We start from the raw sequence: 17,127 nt of genomic DNA on the forward strand, positions 1-17,127 counted from the left end.
TTTTCATTAATCCAGACTAAGAGGAGTTTCTCCTTCTCTTCCATACCTTTTGATCTCCTATAGGTCAGTGTCATAACCCATTTCACCACATCAGCTGCTTTGACAGCTTCATTATTTTTCAAAAATCATACGAATAGTCGATTTAGGCATCCCAAACATGGTAGTGAGATCAGCCACACTTGTACAACTTTCACGCTTAGTGAGAAGATCTTTCCTAACTTCAATTGTAGTTCTATCAGCTTTCCTCTTACTCTTATTTTCCTCACTATACTATTTAGGACCATGGAAAATATATTTAGTTGTTATTATATGGAAAAAAAACACAAAACAGGCACAAAAGCATAAAATTAGCAGTGTAAATCATATGAGATGCTTTCACTACAGCTTCCAACGAAGAACTGAATGACAAAGTGGGTGAGTGGCCTGAGCACTGGGGAAATGCAGGCACAAAACCACACGAACAATGTGCTGGGAGTTTGGATTCCAAGGCAGCATTAAAACTTTGGAAAAATTTGCTTGAATTTTTCATTTGGATTCCAAGTTATTCGAATTCTGGGGCATTCAGATTCCATGGGCAATACTAGAATTGGCTTTTAGCTTACTAGCAGAGACAGTCCTTAACATGGCTATCCTTTTAGTTAAGGAATTGGGAATTGATTACTTCAAAAGAAAGAGGTGAGGTACTACAAATTTCTTTTTACATCACTCTGTTACAAAAATAAACTTATTTTTGAGCATTTTGACAAAACAACACATTTTATATGATTATCAGGGATGGTATCTACCTTAAAAACATTATTGAAGGGCAATAGCGTTTGCTACAGCAGCACCTAAACTAAACCTAGAATGATACAGAGATGATTAGCATGGCCCCTGTGCAAGGATGACATGCAAATTAATGAAGCATTACATATTTTTCAGCAGAAATCTTATACACCAGAAGAGATAGGGGTCCCATTTTTTAATCTTTTTAACAGAATATCTTCCAGCCAAGAATTTTGTATCCTAGAAAAACTAAGTTTCATAAATTAGGAGAAATAATATCTTTCCCAGACAAGCCAACAGTAAGGGAACTTGTTACCACTAGAACTTTCCTACAAGAATTGCTTAAAATTACTGTATAAATTGAATAGAGTAATCAATACATGCCAGTGTAAAAACACCAAAAGTTAAAACTTGCAGCTCTTATAAAACAGTAATACAAGGGGGAAAAAACAATGCAACTAGGTAACAATTAACATGATCAGAATAGTATCTCATACACCAATATAAACATTGAACATAAACAGTCTAAGTGCCCCCTACTAAAAGGTTGGCTGAATGCATTAAACAAAAAACAAAACCCAAATAAATGCTATCTCCAAGAAGTTCATTTAACTTGCAAAGTCTCACAGAATCAAGGTAAATGAGTAGAAAAGTATTTCATAAAAATGGAAACCAAAGGGTGGTGCCTGTGGTTCAAGGAGTAGGGCACCAGCCCCATACACGGGAGGTGGCAGATTCAAACCCAGCCCTGGCCAAAAACTGCAAAAAGAAAGAAAGAAAGAAAATGGAAACCAAAGGTAAGCAGGAGGGGCCATACTTACATCAGATAAAATGGACTTTAAATCATTAATGGTTAAAAAAAAAGAAAAGAAAGTCATTATATAATAAAAAAGATTAATTCAACCAGAAAATATAATAAACCTAAACATATATATACCTAACATAGGAGCTCCTAGATTCATAAAACAAATATGTATGTAGTATAAGAAAAAAAATAATAACCCTATAATAAAATAACTAGGAACTTCAGTACTAGACTGACAGAATAGACCACTTTGGTAGAAAATCAGCAAAGAAACATTTGACTTAAACTGCACTTGATAACAAATGGATCTAAAAGACATTTACAGAACATTCTACCCCAAAATTACAGAATACACCCTCTTCTTATCAACACATAGGACATATTCCAAGACAGATCACATGTTGGACCATAAAACAAGACTCAGTAAATTTAGAAAAATCAAAATCATACCATGTATCTTCCCAGACCACAGTGGAATAAAGCTAGAAGTCAATTCCAAAAGAAACTCTCAAGATGACACATATGCATGCAAATTAAATAACCTTCTATTGAACAATCCTTGGATCAATGACATAATCCATGTGGAAATGAAAATAATTTTTGAAATGAATGCCAGAGGCAATACAAGCTGCAAAAATCTCTGAGATAAAGAAAAAGCAGGGCTAAGAGGGAACTTCATAGCACTAAATGACTACATCAAAAAGACAAAAAGAATAAGACCTGGTCAAGTTAAAACATTTTTGCATAGCTAAAGACACAATCAAAGCACAAAGCAAAGAGATAATCTTCAGAATTGGAGAAGGTACTTACATGTTACTAATCTGACAAAGGGCTAATTGCCAGAATCTTCAAGGAATTCCAGCAAATCAACAAAAAAAGAGCAAACAACCCCATTAAAAACTGGGCAAGAAACATGAACAGAAACTTTGCTCACCAAGACAGAAAAATGACCAATAAACATATGAAAAAAAATGTTCATTATTCATAAGTATCATAGAAATGCAAATCAGCACCACTTTGAATATGACTTAACTCCAGTGAGAATGGCCCACATCACAAGGTCCCAAAACAACAGACACTGGTGTGGTTGCAGAGAGAAGGGAACACTCATGCACTGTTAATGGAATTGAAAATTAGTACAGGGCAGTGCCCATAGCTCAGTGGGTAGGGTGCTGGCTGTCCCGACCCGCGGGACAGCAACGGGGGATGCAGGAACCACCTAAAGGAGAAAAACAAACAAGGGGCATGAGAAAGGGAGACAAGACAGTTTTCTGATCAAGTCTCAAACTTTATTGAAAAAACTTGTGCCTTATAAGCATTACGGGGAAGGTGGGTGTGTCTTGTTGGGAGGTTCAGAGGAGTTGTTAACTGGGGATTGGCTAGAGTAAGTAAGATGGGGCATAAGGTGATTGGTTGGCTAGTTGCCAGGTAAAGTTACCGGGAAAAGATAAAACTGTTTTTTACTTAAAGAGGAAGTAAGGCCGAGCTGTACCTTATATGGCTTCCGACATCTCCTCCCTTTTTGTTTTAAGGAGGTGGGCATTAACCGAGAGAGGGAGTAGTGACCTGGCTCCTCTTGTGGATTTCCCAGATCCACATTTGTTATTTGCGGTATCTTTTGGAGAGGAGAGGTAAGTGAAATTTTTGATACCAACCTCTATGCAAGCCAGGTTTGCTCTCAGAGAAAAATCAGAGGGGGTCTGATCCTTCATTTGACTTCTCCTTGGGATCGGGAGGTCGAAGGATTGTGGAACCTTCTCTTGCAATGCCTTGCTGTGCACTCAACTCGGTGCCCATACCCTTTTTTCCTTTTATTAGGAATGGGTAAGTGTACCTCTGATCTATACACTGCCCTCATTATGAGGGGAAGCCATGAGATAAGGAATGGTCAGCTTCCTGGTCAGATAAAGCCAGGCGATGGTAGTGAATTTGAATTGGTTTTGCTAGGGCAGAGTCTATTTGTTGTTTAATGAAAGTGGTGACCTTTTTGAATAGCCAGGGGCCGAAGGAAAGGACTAATAGAAAACCTAATAGGGGGCCTAGGAGTGGGAGGAGATAAGGAAGAACATTGAGTCCTGACCAAAGGGGGTTATCACGAAGTTCCTTTCTTCTTTCTTCGAGCTGGTCTTGCAGGTTTTTTATCTTGTCTCGAACAATGCCTGACTTGTTGGCATAGAAACAGCATTTTTCCTGTAAAGCTCTGCCGTGAGGAGATACCTCCCTGCTCTGCCGTGAGGAGATCTAAGCCTCTATGATTTTGTAGGACTACTTCTGCTAGGAAGTCTATTTGATCTTGAAGATCGTGAATTGTTTCAGAAAGAGCTGAGACATCCTCTATTAGTTGACGAGACAGTTTGTGGTAGGACTGTATAGCTATTCCTGTTCCGGTAACTCCTGTGGCTACTGCTGTAGTGATGCCTAGTCCTGCTATTAGTGGGATAAGTTGAATAGCTCTTTTAGAGCGTGGATGTCCAGCTATATAATCAAGACTGGGGAGAGGAACAGGTTGATCTCCTAGTATAATAGAGATATCAGGGAGTAGTTGGGAGGTTATGCAATAGCCTGTCCAGTTACCTGGTAGGGCCATGTAGGCCAAATTTCCTCCGCATACAAAAACATGTCTGGGAGGGGGGCACCGGTGTGAGGTGATGTTAGAAATGGAGGAGCAGTTTGTGAAGGTGATGCTTCCTAAGTCTACATCATAATCATTGTTCTGGGGAGGTTTGTATATACAAGGGGTTTGTGTAAATTCTATAGGTTGGACTCTAAAAGGTAGACTGTCGCTACAGTTTAGATGTGAGTTGTTTAGATGTGAAGTAGAGGTGTTTGTTAGTAGGGCTAGGGGCATAGGTGTGCCAAGAGTTAGACATAGCCAGCAGTTTTCCGCGAGGGTTGGGTTGGAATTATTTAAAGCTTTGAAAGTGGCTTCTAAAATATCAGAGGTTTGGACGTCGAGATCTATGTCTCGAGATTTAGGTAAAGCTAAGGGGTGGTATTGTAGGGGAGTATATTTTTCTCTAATTATTTTTTCAATTTGTTTTTGAACTGCATCTTCTCTTATCCTATCTGATGGCCCACTGCCATCAGATGTGTGAATTGGTGGTTTTAGTGGCCAGCAAACATTTTTGCCAATTGTGCCTAAGCAGGAGGCTTGGGCATATTTGGAGTGTCCCAGGTTATGAGTAGAATCAAGCTCACCTCCAAAGGAGCCAGAATAAGTTCTTTGTAAAATGGCTGTTAGATATGTGTTGCCATTTGTGTGGGTGCACTGTTGGACACTATTGTAGCACATAGAGTGCATTTGATCGGTTATTTCACACTCCGTGGGACAAGGTCCTGGTTCGTTTTGAACTGGGAGTATTATTTTGGGTGCATTAACACACTGCCAGTTTTGTTTATGTCCTCCTCCTACCTGTGACGTGAAAGTTAAATAGGCAGTTTTGCCGCTGCTATCAACTTGGCTAGTATGGGAGGTGGGTATTATTGTAGTTGTTCCTCCCTTACAGTCACAAGGTGCCCCATATAATTTTTGGAGTAGTTGTTCTGTGGTAATTGGGGGCCCCATGCCACCTAGGGTAGTGTTTAATAAGGTAAAGAATATTATGGTAGGGTAGAAAACCATGGCTTTGATTGATTTTGTCCTAGCAGGTAGGAGTTTATTGAGAAGTATTGTCTTCAGGAAGGTCGTGTTCCAGGGCCGCATCTGTAGGGGAAGATAAAGTTTTCTCAGGGATTTTCCCTGGAACTGACAGTGTTACTGAGGGGTTGATGGGTTTGATTAATCATTCTGGGAGCCAACGAGGTCCGTCTTCTTTGGTATCATATATATAGGCATGTCCTCGACCCCAAATGAGAACGGGATCGGGGCCATTCCATTTTAAAGTAAAGGGATCTTTCCACATGACTTTAGCATATTGGGTGTTTGTTTCTTGGTGCCAGAGTCTGTCAGCTGCAGACTTTCCGTGGTAATCTAGTTGTAAGAAGTTTAGGACAAATAGAGCATGGTTAAGGAGGTTACAAGGGGAGCCTTTGGTGGGATAAAAGGAGGTAGTTTTAAGTTTGTTAATTGTGGTTTTTAAGGTTTGATGTGCTCTTTCAACGATCCCTTGGCCTTGCGGGTTATAAGGGATCCCGGTAATGTATTTGATTTCTAATTGATGGCAGAATGATTGAAAGGCTTTGGAAATGTATCCAGGGCCGTTGTCAGTTTTGATTTTTTGAGGTTTATTCATGGTAGTAAGACATTGGAGAATATGGGCTATGACATTTTTTGTGGCTTCACCGCTTTGAAGAGTGGCGAAGATGAATCCACTGAAGGTGTCAATAGTGACATGGACATATTTAAGGGTGCCAAATTCAGGGAGATGGGTAACATCCATTTGCCAGATTTCATTGGGGAGTATACCCCTGGGATTGACTCCCAAGTGAGGAACCAGTAATAAGGTTACACATCCGGGACAGGACTTGACAATTTGTCGAGCTTGTTCTCTGGAAATTTTGAATAGGAGTCGGAGGGTGTGAGCATTAAGATGGTGAGTAGCATGAGTTTGTTGGGCTTTGGTAATAGGGTCTGTAAAGATGGGGTATATAGGTCAGGTATTTTTGTCAGTGATGGCATTGCCCTGGGAAAGGGGCCCTGGTAGTTCTGTATGTGCTGTTAAGTGTCCGATGTAAAAGGGAGTTTGTCTGGTTCTTATTAATTTTTGTAGTTGATAGAATAGAGGTACTGCATTAGTGGTAGGTTTGATATAGAGAATAGTTTCTAACAAAGGGATGGAAAAGGCTAGATAAGAACTATCAGTGTAAAGATTAAAGGGAGAATTGGGTAATTTTGTAAAGACTTGAAGGATTGCAAAAAGTTCTACAAGTTGGGCAGATTTGAAAGGGGATTTAATGGAATGTTCTTTATCATTGATAGTAAAGGCAGCCGTGCCATTGGAGGAGCCATCTGCAAATACTAAGAATGCTTGTTTAAGTGGTGTTTTTGAGGTGATTTTGGGAATAATGAAGGGATGTAATCATGCAAATTGGAGTAATTTGTGGGAAGGCAAATGGTTATCTACTGTTCCCTGGAATGAAGTGAGGGAAATGGTCCAATCGTCATCATGTTGAATAAGCCAATTTAATTGTTCCTTAGTATATGGAAGAATAAGTTGATTGGGATCTCTTCCGAAGTATTGTAAGCTTTTTTCTCTCCCTAGTCGTATGATTTTTGTGACTAAAGAAGGGTAGGGGGTAAGTACCCGGGAGGGAGAGGAGGATAAGTGAATCCAAAGAAGGGGATTGTCTTGCCATAAAACTCCGGTAGGAGTGTGAGGTGTAGGGCATATAATAAGAGAGAAAGGTTTATTGTAGGAAAGGAATGTAATTTGTTGTTGTTGAATGGCATTCTCAACGGAGCAAAGGGCTTTCTTTGCTTCAGGGGAGAAGGAGCGTGGGGAAAGAGGATTAGAATCACCCTGCAGGGTGTTAAAAAGGGGCTTAAGTTTCTCAGTTGTAAGTTTTAGGGAGGGTCTTTTTTTTTTTTTTCTATTTGATTTTCTTGTATTTTTCTTTTCTTTTTTTTTTTTTTATTGTTGGGGATTCATTGAGGGTACAATAAGCCAGGTTACACTGATTGCAATTGTTAGGTAAAGTCCCTCTTGCAATCATGTCTTGCCCCCATAAAGTGTGACACACACCAAGGCCCCACCCACCTCCCTCCTTCTCTCTTTCTGTTTCCCCCCCCATAACCATAATTGTCATTAATTGTCCTTATATCAAAATTGAGTACATAGGATTCATGCTTCTCCATTCTTGTGATGCTTTACTAAGAATAATGTCTTCCACGTCCATCCAGGTTAATACAAAGGATGTAAAGTCCCCATTTTTTTTAATGGCTGAATAGTATTCCATGCTATACATATACCACAGCTTGTTAATCCATTCTTGGGTTGGTGGGCATTTAGGCTGTTTCCACATTTTGGCGATTGTAAATTGAGCTGCAATAAACAGTCTAGTACAAGTGTCCTTATGATAAAAGGATTTCTTTCCTTCTGGGTAGATGCCCAGTAATGGGATTGCAGGATCAAATGGGAGGTCTAGCTTGAGTGCTTTGAGGTTTCTCCATACATCCTTCCAGAAAGGTTGTACTAGTTTGCAGTCCCACCAGCAGTGTAAAAGTGTTCCCTTCTCTCCACATCCACGCCACCATCTGCAGTTTTGAGATTTTGTGATGTGGGCCATTCTCACTGGGGTTAGATGATATCTCAGGATTGTTTTGATTTGCATTTCTCTAATATATAGGGATGATGAACATTTTTTCATGTGTTTGTTAGCCATTCGTCTGTCGTCTTTAGAGAAAGTTCTATTCACGTCTCTTGCCCATTGATATAAGGGATTGTTGGCTTTTTTCATGTGGATTAATTTGAGTTCTCTATAGATCCTAGTTATCAAGCTTTTGTCTGATTGAAAATATGCAAATATCCTTTCCCATTGTGTAGGTTGTCTCTTTGCTTTGGTTATTGTCTCCTTAGCTGTACAGAAGCTTTTCAGTTTAATGAAGTCCCATTTGTTTATTTTTGTTGTTGTTGCAATTGCCATGGCAGTCTTCTTCATGAAGTCTTTCCCCAGGCCAATATCTTCCAGTGTTTTTCCTATCCTTTCTTGGAGGATTTTGATTGTTTCATGCCTTAAATTTAAGTCCTTTATCCATCTTGAATCAATTTTTGTGAGTAGGGAAAGGTGTGGGTCCAGTTTCAGTCTTTTACATGTAGACATCCAGTTCTCCCAACACCATTTATTGAATAGGGAGTCTTTCCCCCAAGGTATGTTCTTGTTTAGTTTATCAAAGATTAGGTGGTTGTAAAATGTTAGTTTCATTTCTTGGTTTTCAATTCGATTCCAAGTGTCTATGTCTCTGTTTTTGTGCCAGTACCATACTGTCTTGACCACTATGGCTTTGTAGTACAGACTAAAATCTGGTATGCTGATGCCCCCAGCTTTATTTTTGTTACAGAGAACTGCCTTAGCTATACGGGGTTTTTTCCGGTTCCATACAAAATGTAGAATCATTTTTTCCAAATCTTGAAAGTACGAAAGTATTTTGATAGGAATGGCATTGAATAGGTAGATTGCTTTGTGAAGTATAGACATTTTAACAATGTTGATTCTTCCCATCAATGAGCATGGTATGTTCTTCCATTCGTTAATATCCTCTGCTATTTCCTTTCTGAGGATTTCATAGTTTACTTTATAGAGGTCCTTCACCTCCTTCGTTAGGTATACTCCTAGGTATTTCATTTTCTTTGTAACTATGGTGAAGGGAGTTGTGTCCTTAATTAGCTTCTCATCTTGACTGTTATTGGTGTACACAAAGGCTACGGACTTGTGGACATTGATTTTATATCCTGAAACGTTACTGTATTTTTTGATGACTTCTAGGAGTCTTGTGGTTGAGTCTTTGGGGTTCTCTAAGTATAAGATCATGTCGTCAGCAAAGAGGGAGAGTTTGACCTCCTCTGCTCCCATTTGGATTCCCTTTATTTCCTTGTCTTGCCTAATTGTATTGGCTAGAACTTCCAGCACTACGTTGAATAGTAAAGGTGACAGAGGACAACCTTGTCTGGTTCCAGTTCTATGAGGAAAAGCTTTCCGTTTTACTCCATTCAGTAAAATATTGGCTGTGGGTTTGTCATAGATAGCTTCAATCAGTTTTAGAAATGTGCCACCTATGCCGATACTCTTCAGTGTTCAAATTAGAAAAGGATACTGGATTTTATCAAACACTTTTTCTGCATCTATTGAGAGGATCATGTGATCTTTATTTCTGCCTCTGTTAATATGGTGGATAACGTTTATAGAGTTGCGTATGTTAAACCAGCCTTGCATCCCTGGGATGAAGCCTACTTGATCATGATGAATGACTTTTTTGATGATAAGCTGTAATCTATTGGCTAGGATTTTGTTGAGAATTTTTGCGTCTATATTCATGAGTGACATTGGTCTGAAATTCTCCTTTTTGTTTGGGTCTTTCCTGGTTTTGGTATCAGGGTGATGTTTGCTTCATAGAATGTGTTGGGGAAGATTCCTTCTTCCTCAATTTTTTGGAATAATTTCTGCAGTACAGGAATAAGCTCTTCCTTGAAGGTTTGATACAATTCTGGTGTGAAGCCATCTGGACCAGGGCATTTTTTGGTTGGAAGATTTTTTATTGTTTCTTTGATCTCAGTGCTTGAAATTGGTCTGTTCAGGAGCTCTATTTCTTCCTGGCTGAGTCTAGGGAGAGGGTGTGATTCCAAATATTGATCCATTTCTTTCACATTGTCAAATTTCTGGGCATAGAGTTTCTGGTAGTATTCAGAGATGATCTCTTGTATCTCTGTGGGATCAGTTGCTATTTCCCCTTTATCATTTCTGATTGAGGTTACTAGAGATTTTACTTTTCTATTCCTCATTAGTCTGGCCAATGGTTTATCTATTTTATTTATTTTTTCAAGAAACCAACTCCTTGTTTCATTAATTTTCTGAATGATTCTTTTGTTTTCAATTTCATTAATCTCTGATTTGATTTTGGAGATTTCTTTTCTTCTACTGAGCTTAGGCTTAGATTGTTCTTCTTTTTCCAATTCCATAAGATCTCTTGTGAGATTGTTGATGTGCTCTCTGTTTTTCGAATGTAGGTATCTAAAACGATGAATTTTCCTCTCAAAACTGCTTTTCCAGTATCCCACAGGTTTTGGTAGCTTGTGTCTTCATTGTTGTTATGCTCAAGGAAGTTAATGATTTCCTGTTTTATTTCTTCCTGCACCCATCTGTTATTCAACAGAAGATTGTTTAATTTCCATGCCTTTGGGTCGGGTTGAGCATTTTTGTTAGAGTTGAGTTCCACCGTTAGTGCCTTATGGTCTGAGAAGATACAAGGTAAAATTTTAATTCTTTTGATTCTGTTGATATTTGTTTTGTGTCCCAGGATATGATCAATTTTGGAGAATGTTCCATGGGGTGATGAGAAGAATGTATATTCTTTATCTTTGGGATGGAGTGTTCTATATGCGTCTATCAAGCGCAGTTGTTCTAGGGTCTCATTTAAATCTCTTATATCCTTGTTTAATTTCTGTTTAGAGGATCTGTCCAGCTCTGTAAGAGGAGTGTTAAGGTCCCCTGTTATAATGGTGTTACCAGATATCATATTGCTCAGACTGAGTAAGGTCTGTTTCAAAAATCTGGGAGCATTTAAATTGGGTGCATAGATATTTAGAATTGAAATGTCTTCTTGTTGTATTTTTCCCTTGACCAATATAAAGTGACCATCTTTGTCTTTTTTGACTTTAGTTGCTTTAAATCCACATGTATCTGAGAATAAGATTGCAACTCCTCTTTTCTTCTGAGTTCCATTTGCCTGAAAAATTGTCTTCCAACCCTTGACTCGGAGCTTTAATTTGTCTTTTGAAGCCAGGTGGGTTTCTTGCAGACAGCAGATGGATGGCTTGTGTTTTTTAATCCAGTCAACCAATCTATGTCTCTTCAGTGGGGAATTCAAGCCATTAACATTTATTGAGATAATTGATAAGTGTGGTAGTATTCTATTCGTCTTATTTTGTGAGAGTCCATTGCTTAATTTTATCTTTTGCATCATTGTGGAGGTTAGGCTCTGTCCTTTAATTTCTGAGTTCTTACTTTGCTGCTTATCCATTGTGGTGGTCAGTGTGCAGAACAGGTTGAAGTATTTCCTGTAGAGCTGGTCTTGTGGCGAATTTCCTCAATGTTTGTATATCCGTAAATGATTTGATTTCTCCGTCAATTTTGAAGCTTAGCTTAGCAGGGTACAGAATTCTGGGTTGGAAATTTTTCTGTTTAAGTAGATTAAAGTTAGATGAGCATTGTCTTCTTGCTTAGAAAGTTTCATTAGAGAAGTCTGTGGTCACTCTGATGGATTTGCCCCTGTAGGTCAACTGGCGCTTACTCCTGGCAGCTTGCAGAATCTTTTCTTTTGTCTTGACTTTGGACAGGTTCATCACAATGTGTCTTGGAGAAGCTCGGTTGGAGTTGAGGCAACCTGGCGTCCGATAGCCCTCTGAAAGCAGTGTGTCAGAATCTTTGGTGATATTTGGGAAATTTTCTTTTATAATATTCTCTAGTATGGCTTCCATTTCTCTGGGACATTCTTCTTCCCCTTCTGGAATTCCTATAACTCGTATGTTGGAACGCTTCATAAAGTCCCATAATTCTGACAGTGAACGTTCTGCTTTCTGTCTCTTCTTTTCTGCCTCTTTTACTATCTGAGTTATCTCAAAAACTTTGTCTTCTACCTCTGAAATTCTTTCTTCTGCATGGTCTAACCTGTTGCTGATACTTTCCATTGCATCTTTAAGTTCCCTGATTGACTGTTTCATTTCCTTCAGCTCTGCTATGTCCTTTTTATATTCTTCATATTGTTCATCTCTTATTTGATTCTGTTTTTGAATTTCCTTGTGGTTATTTTCCACTTTATTAGCAGTTTCCTTCATTGTTTCGATCATTTCTTTCATTGTTTTCAACATGTGTATTCTAAATTCCCTTTCTGTCATTCCTAACATTTCTGTATAGGTGGAATCCTCTGCAGTAGCTACCTCATGGTCCCTTGGCGGGGCTGTTCTGGACTGGTTCTTCATGTTGCCTGGAGTTTTCTGCTGATTCTTCCTCATGAGTGATTTCTTTTATCTGTTTCCTTGCCTTAATTTTCCTTTCACTTCCTCTTTCTCTTTAAGTTCTCGTGCCTGTGGAAGTTGCGGGCGGGTTTAGACGGATTGAACTCACGCGACCACTTGCCGGTTTTCCACTGTTTTAGTCCTCCTCTTGGGGTCCAGAAGTCTCTTTCTGACTCCCTGTATCCTCTCAGGGGTGATGATAGGCAGATACCACCAGCCAGAGATGCCTGGAGTCCTATCTCCCTAGACTCACGGTGCCCAGATGCAAGGAAGCTGTTACTCGGCTGCCATCTTGCTGCGCCTCCTGTAATCTTAGCACTCTGGGAGGCCGAAGCAGGTGGGTTGCTTAAGCTCACGAGGTCGAGATCAGACTCTTTAGGTAGGGTGTTAACCAGTTAATATCACCGAAGAATTTTTGGAAGTCATTAAGGGTTTGAAGGTGTGAAGTTTTTAGTTGGATTTTTTGAGTTGTAACTTTATTTGAGTTTAATTCGAATCCAAGATAATAATAAGGGTCTTTGAGTTGTATTTTATTGGGAGCTATTTTGAGTCCTAAGGTGTTGAGTTGATTTGTTAGTTCTTGGCTGCATTTGAGTACTTTTGAGGCCGAAGGTCCTGCTAAAAGAATATCATCCATATAGTGAATGATATACATAGAGGGCCATAGTGGCCGGATGGGGTCTATGGCTTGGGCGACAAATTTTTGACATAGGGTGGGACTGTTTGCCATTCCCTGTGGGAGTACTTTCCATTGATAGCGGGGCATAGGCCCTTCGAAGTTGATAACGGGGATGCTGAAGGCAAAACGCTCCCTGTCCTGAGGGTGTAAAGGAATGGTGAAGAAACAATCTTTAAGATCAATAATAATTTTGAAATAATTGGCTGGAATAGCAATTGGGGAGGGGAGGCCTGTTTGAAGGGCTCCCATGGTATACATGGTTTTATTAATTTCTCTGAGATCTTGGAGAAGTCTCCAGGATCCTGTTTTCTTTTTTATTGTAAATATGGGGGTGTTCCAGGGGGAAGTAGTAGGTTCTAAGTGGCCAGCTGCTAGTTGTTCCTGTACTAATTGAGTAGCCGCTGTAAGTTTTTCATTACTTAGAGGCCATTGATATACCCACACTGGTGCATCAGATTTCCATTTTATTTTGTCAGCATGGGGTACAGGAAAGTCAATGGCCATTATGGAAAATGTTCACTCCCTAAACCCGAACGGTTACTGTTTTGTACTAGGGAAAGGGGTTGTTTTATTCCTTGGCTGTTTTTACCTAATCCTTGCCCTGGTAAGAAGCCCTGCTTAAGCATTTGATGAGTGATGATTTCATTGGGACTGCACATAATGATTTTCATCTGCGATAAGATGTCTCGCCCCCAAAGATTAATGGGCAGCCCTGAAACAATGTAAGGTTGTACTTGTCCGGTATTACCTTCTTGGTCTTTCCATGTTAATATTTTGGAACTTTGTTTAGGGTTGGTGGATTGACCAATACCTTTAAGGTGAGTTATGGAGGCTTCACAGGGCCAACTAGAGGGCCAGTTTTGGGCAGCGATGACTGTAGCATCAGCCCCTGTATCTACTAGGCCTGTAAAGGCTTTGCCATCAAGATGTAAAGTAACAATGGTCTTTCAAGGGTTATTTCTTGTGCCCAATAAGCATCAGCTGATCTGAGAGCAGCATTTAGTCTGGGGAAGGAGGAACTATTTTTATTGGAGGAATTTATGGGGAGCAATATAAGTTGGGCTATTTTTTTGCCTTTGGGGATGGACACAGGTCCTGATGGTGCTGAGGCTAAAAGTGTTATTTGTCCTGTATAATTATTATCAATAATTCCAGGAGTGATGTGGAGACCGGCCAGTCCTCTGCCTAAGACAAGGCCAAAGGTCTCAGGAGGTAGGGGCCCATATAACTCTGTGGGTATGAGCTGTATTCCTTGGTCAGGAATTAATATTGTATCGGTGGCGGCACAGAGGTCCAATCCTGCACTACCTGGGGTGGGGTGGAGGAGAGATTTGACATCTGAGCGGGGAGAATTTGTTGTTGGTTTTCCTGGGCTTGAGGGATGAACCTGGTGGCCCCTTGGTTCAGTCCCTGAGTTGGAGCCAGGGGCTGGCCCCTCAGGGAGTTTCCCTTGTTGGGGTTTTCCTGCGAAGGGGTAAGGAGTTTACCTTCGATATCAGTTTTGGAGTAGCATTCATTAGCCCAGTGAAGGCCGCGCTTGCAACGTGGGCAACGAGTTTTGGGAGGTGCTCGGGGCTAGGAACATTTAGGCGGGGAATTGGTGGTAGCTGCTGATTGTTTTTCATTAGGGCAGTTACAGGCGAAGTGTCCTGGTTGTTTACAATTATAACAGGTTTTTTGTTGGTTATTTGAGGTGAGGTCTTTTAAGGCTGCCCCAATGGCTAGATCAAGCGTGTGAGAAGTGCCAATGCCTGAGCATAATTTTATGTAGTCAGATAGACTGCCACAACGATGGGGTCTAAGGATTTCCTGGCATGTTAAATTTGCATTTTCATAAGCAAGATGTTTAATGAAGGTGCCCTCGGTTTCCGCTTCCCCTAATAATCTTTTGGCAGCGTCAGTGAGGCGGCTGACAAAGTCACTGTAGGGTTCATCAGGGCCTTGGCGAACTTTAGCCAAGGAGGTGGTGGCTGAGCCTTTAGGAGGGAGTCGTTGCCAAGCTTTGAGGCCTGCATTCTGAATTTGAGCTAGTAATCCAGGGGGAAATGTTGCTTGGATTTCATTAGTTTCATAGGGACTCTGGCCAAGTAGTTTATCTCGGGTCCAAGAACGTGTGGTTTTATTTTCACTATTGCGCTGGGCGGTTTCTCGACAATTTTCTACAAAGTCAGTTCGCCAAAGGACATAGTCACCTCCTGATAATGTAGCTCGTGCCAGGGAGAGCCAATCATTAGGTGTTAGCCATCGGTCACTAAGACTCTCAAGGATGGTAAGTATATAAGGAGCAGTAGGGCCATAATTGGTAACTGCCGCTTTTAGGTCTTTTAAATGTTTAAGGTTTAGGCGGCGGTATTTTTGTCCTTTAACGAGATTTTTTTGGTCAGTGTCTAAATCCTCCGTGTCTGAATTATCAGGATCAGGTTTTGTGGAGTCGGGGGAGGTTTCATTTTCATTAGAAGGGTCTTCCTCAATCTCATTGTCTTCAGATTCTGCTACAGCAGGGTTAGAATTTTGGCTACGGGTGACTGGAAATGTAAGAACAGGGGGGTTGTCTTTGGCCCTTTTTGTTTTCCCTATTTTTTGTGGTGGTGAGGGAGATGGATTATTGGTGGTGAGGTTGGGGTTTAGTTTAAAAAGTTCAGTTTCAAGGGCCTGAATTTCTTTAATAAGGTGAAGGTGCTCACTCTTGGTTTGTAATATTTCTTTGAGGGAGGAGACTTCTTGAGTGAGTGTTGTTTTTGCTAGTCGGATGGGGTCAAGTGGGAGATTATTGGGTATAGAGGGAGGTTTTGGAATAACTGAGGTGTTGAGGTTGTAAGAGTGTGGGTTATGGGGGGGGAGTTATTGATGACAGGGGCTGTAAGGCCCCAGGGGTTATCATGGTAATGGATAGCTTAATTTTCTAGGGATTCTTCTTCCTCAGGGTTTAAATGATGTATTTGATTATTAGAAATGAGCGATGGGTAGAGTTTGGGAGATGAAGGTTTTCAAGGGAAAGGGTTGGTAACATTTGGAGTTTTAAGAGCGTTGTCAGGGCTGTTTGGGGTTTTAGGGGAAACTGGGGGGTTGTCAGGAATTTCTACCATGACAGAGGGGCAGGTGGAAGGAGGGCGAGAAGCCTCTTTAAGGACTTCTTCTCCTACTTTGATGACATCTCGAATGTCAGGATCTAGTGAATGAACTTTTAACATGTCATGAATTAAATTCCAGTAGGAAAAGGCTGTAACTGGGACTTTGTCAGGACCAAAGGTGTGGTAAAAGTCCTGCAAGGCATCTCCTACTCGTCCCAGCGTTTTTGGCTGATTGTTCCCTCTAAAGGGAACCAGGGGCAGGTGTCATGAATAAAATTAAAAAATTCTTTAAAGTCCTTTCTTTTAACCCTTACTCCTTGCACTCTGAGTGATCCTTTGAGTCCGTCAAGGAACATTTCATGTGTACTAAGCGAATTCCCCATTATGTTGGCTGGATGGCTCTCTCAGGATCTCGGTTCACGCAAGTCTCCAGTCAACTCGGAATTTAAGTTTCTCTGTGACCACTCTCTCTGTGCCTTACGATCTCTGCTCGCATGTCATAGGTCAGCAGGTATAATCTGCCTGCTCAGACCCTCTCAGGCAGGACAGCTGCCTACCGCCCTCAGGCTTAGCCTTTGGGAGGCAGCGTCCCTGGGGGTGCCCTTGAGGTGGAAAACCGTATAAGACATAGCGAGCTCAGAGTTTGTTAGAGAGTGTTAGGCAGAAAAACTAGTCCAAGTGTTTTGGAGTTCTCACTGCCGAAATGGGTACCTCTCATCCTTCCCCGCTTTGGCGCTATGAGTGTTGATAAGTTGATTAGATCTGGGAGAGCCAATAATAACAGCCAAGACAAAGGGGTGAAATGTTTGAAATCTTGTAAGTTATCGTTTGCCTACCTTCTCTTCTGATCCGTCTCACGGCGGGTGAACCGAGGCGATCTGAATGGGGAGTGCACGCGGGTCCTCGCTGCAGCTCCGAAAGGTGCCTGGCCGGGGCTTCCGTAGGCAAGCGTTCTCCTCCAGGGGGTCCCGATCGCCCCACGTTGGGCACCAGGATGTCCCGACCTGCGGGACAGCAATGGGGGACGCAGGAACCACCTAAAGGAGAAAAACAAACAAGGGGCGCGAGAAAGGGAGACAAGACAGTTTTCTGATCAAGTCTCAAACTTTATTGAAAAAACTTGTGCCTTATAAGCATTAC

General features: G+C 41.0%; 1 non-coding gene across 1 annotated transcript; it reads left to right on the forward strand.

Annotated features, from left to right (window-relative positions):
* The first annotated feature begins 815 nt into the window (after positions 1 to 815).
* Positions 816 to 918, forward strand: LOC128592453 (U6 spliceosomal RNA). Its single transcript, XR_008381875.1, has one exon. It is a non-coding gene; the product is annotated as a U6 spliceosomal RNA (small nuclear RNA).
* Positions 919 to 17,127: the final 16,209 nt, after the last annotated feature.

This window comes from Nycticebus coucang, chromosome 1, assembly GCF_027406575.1.
Source record: "Nycticebus coucang isolate mNycCou1 chromosome 1, mNycCou1.pri, whole genome shotgun sequence".
Lineage (NCBI taxonomy): Eukaryota > Metazoa > Chordata > Mammalia > Primates > Lorisidae > Nycticebus > Nycticebus coucang.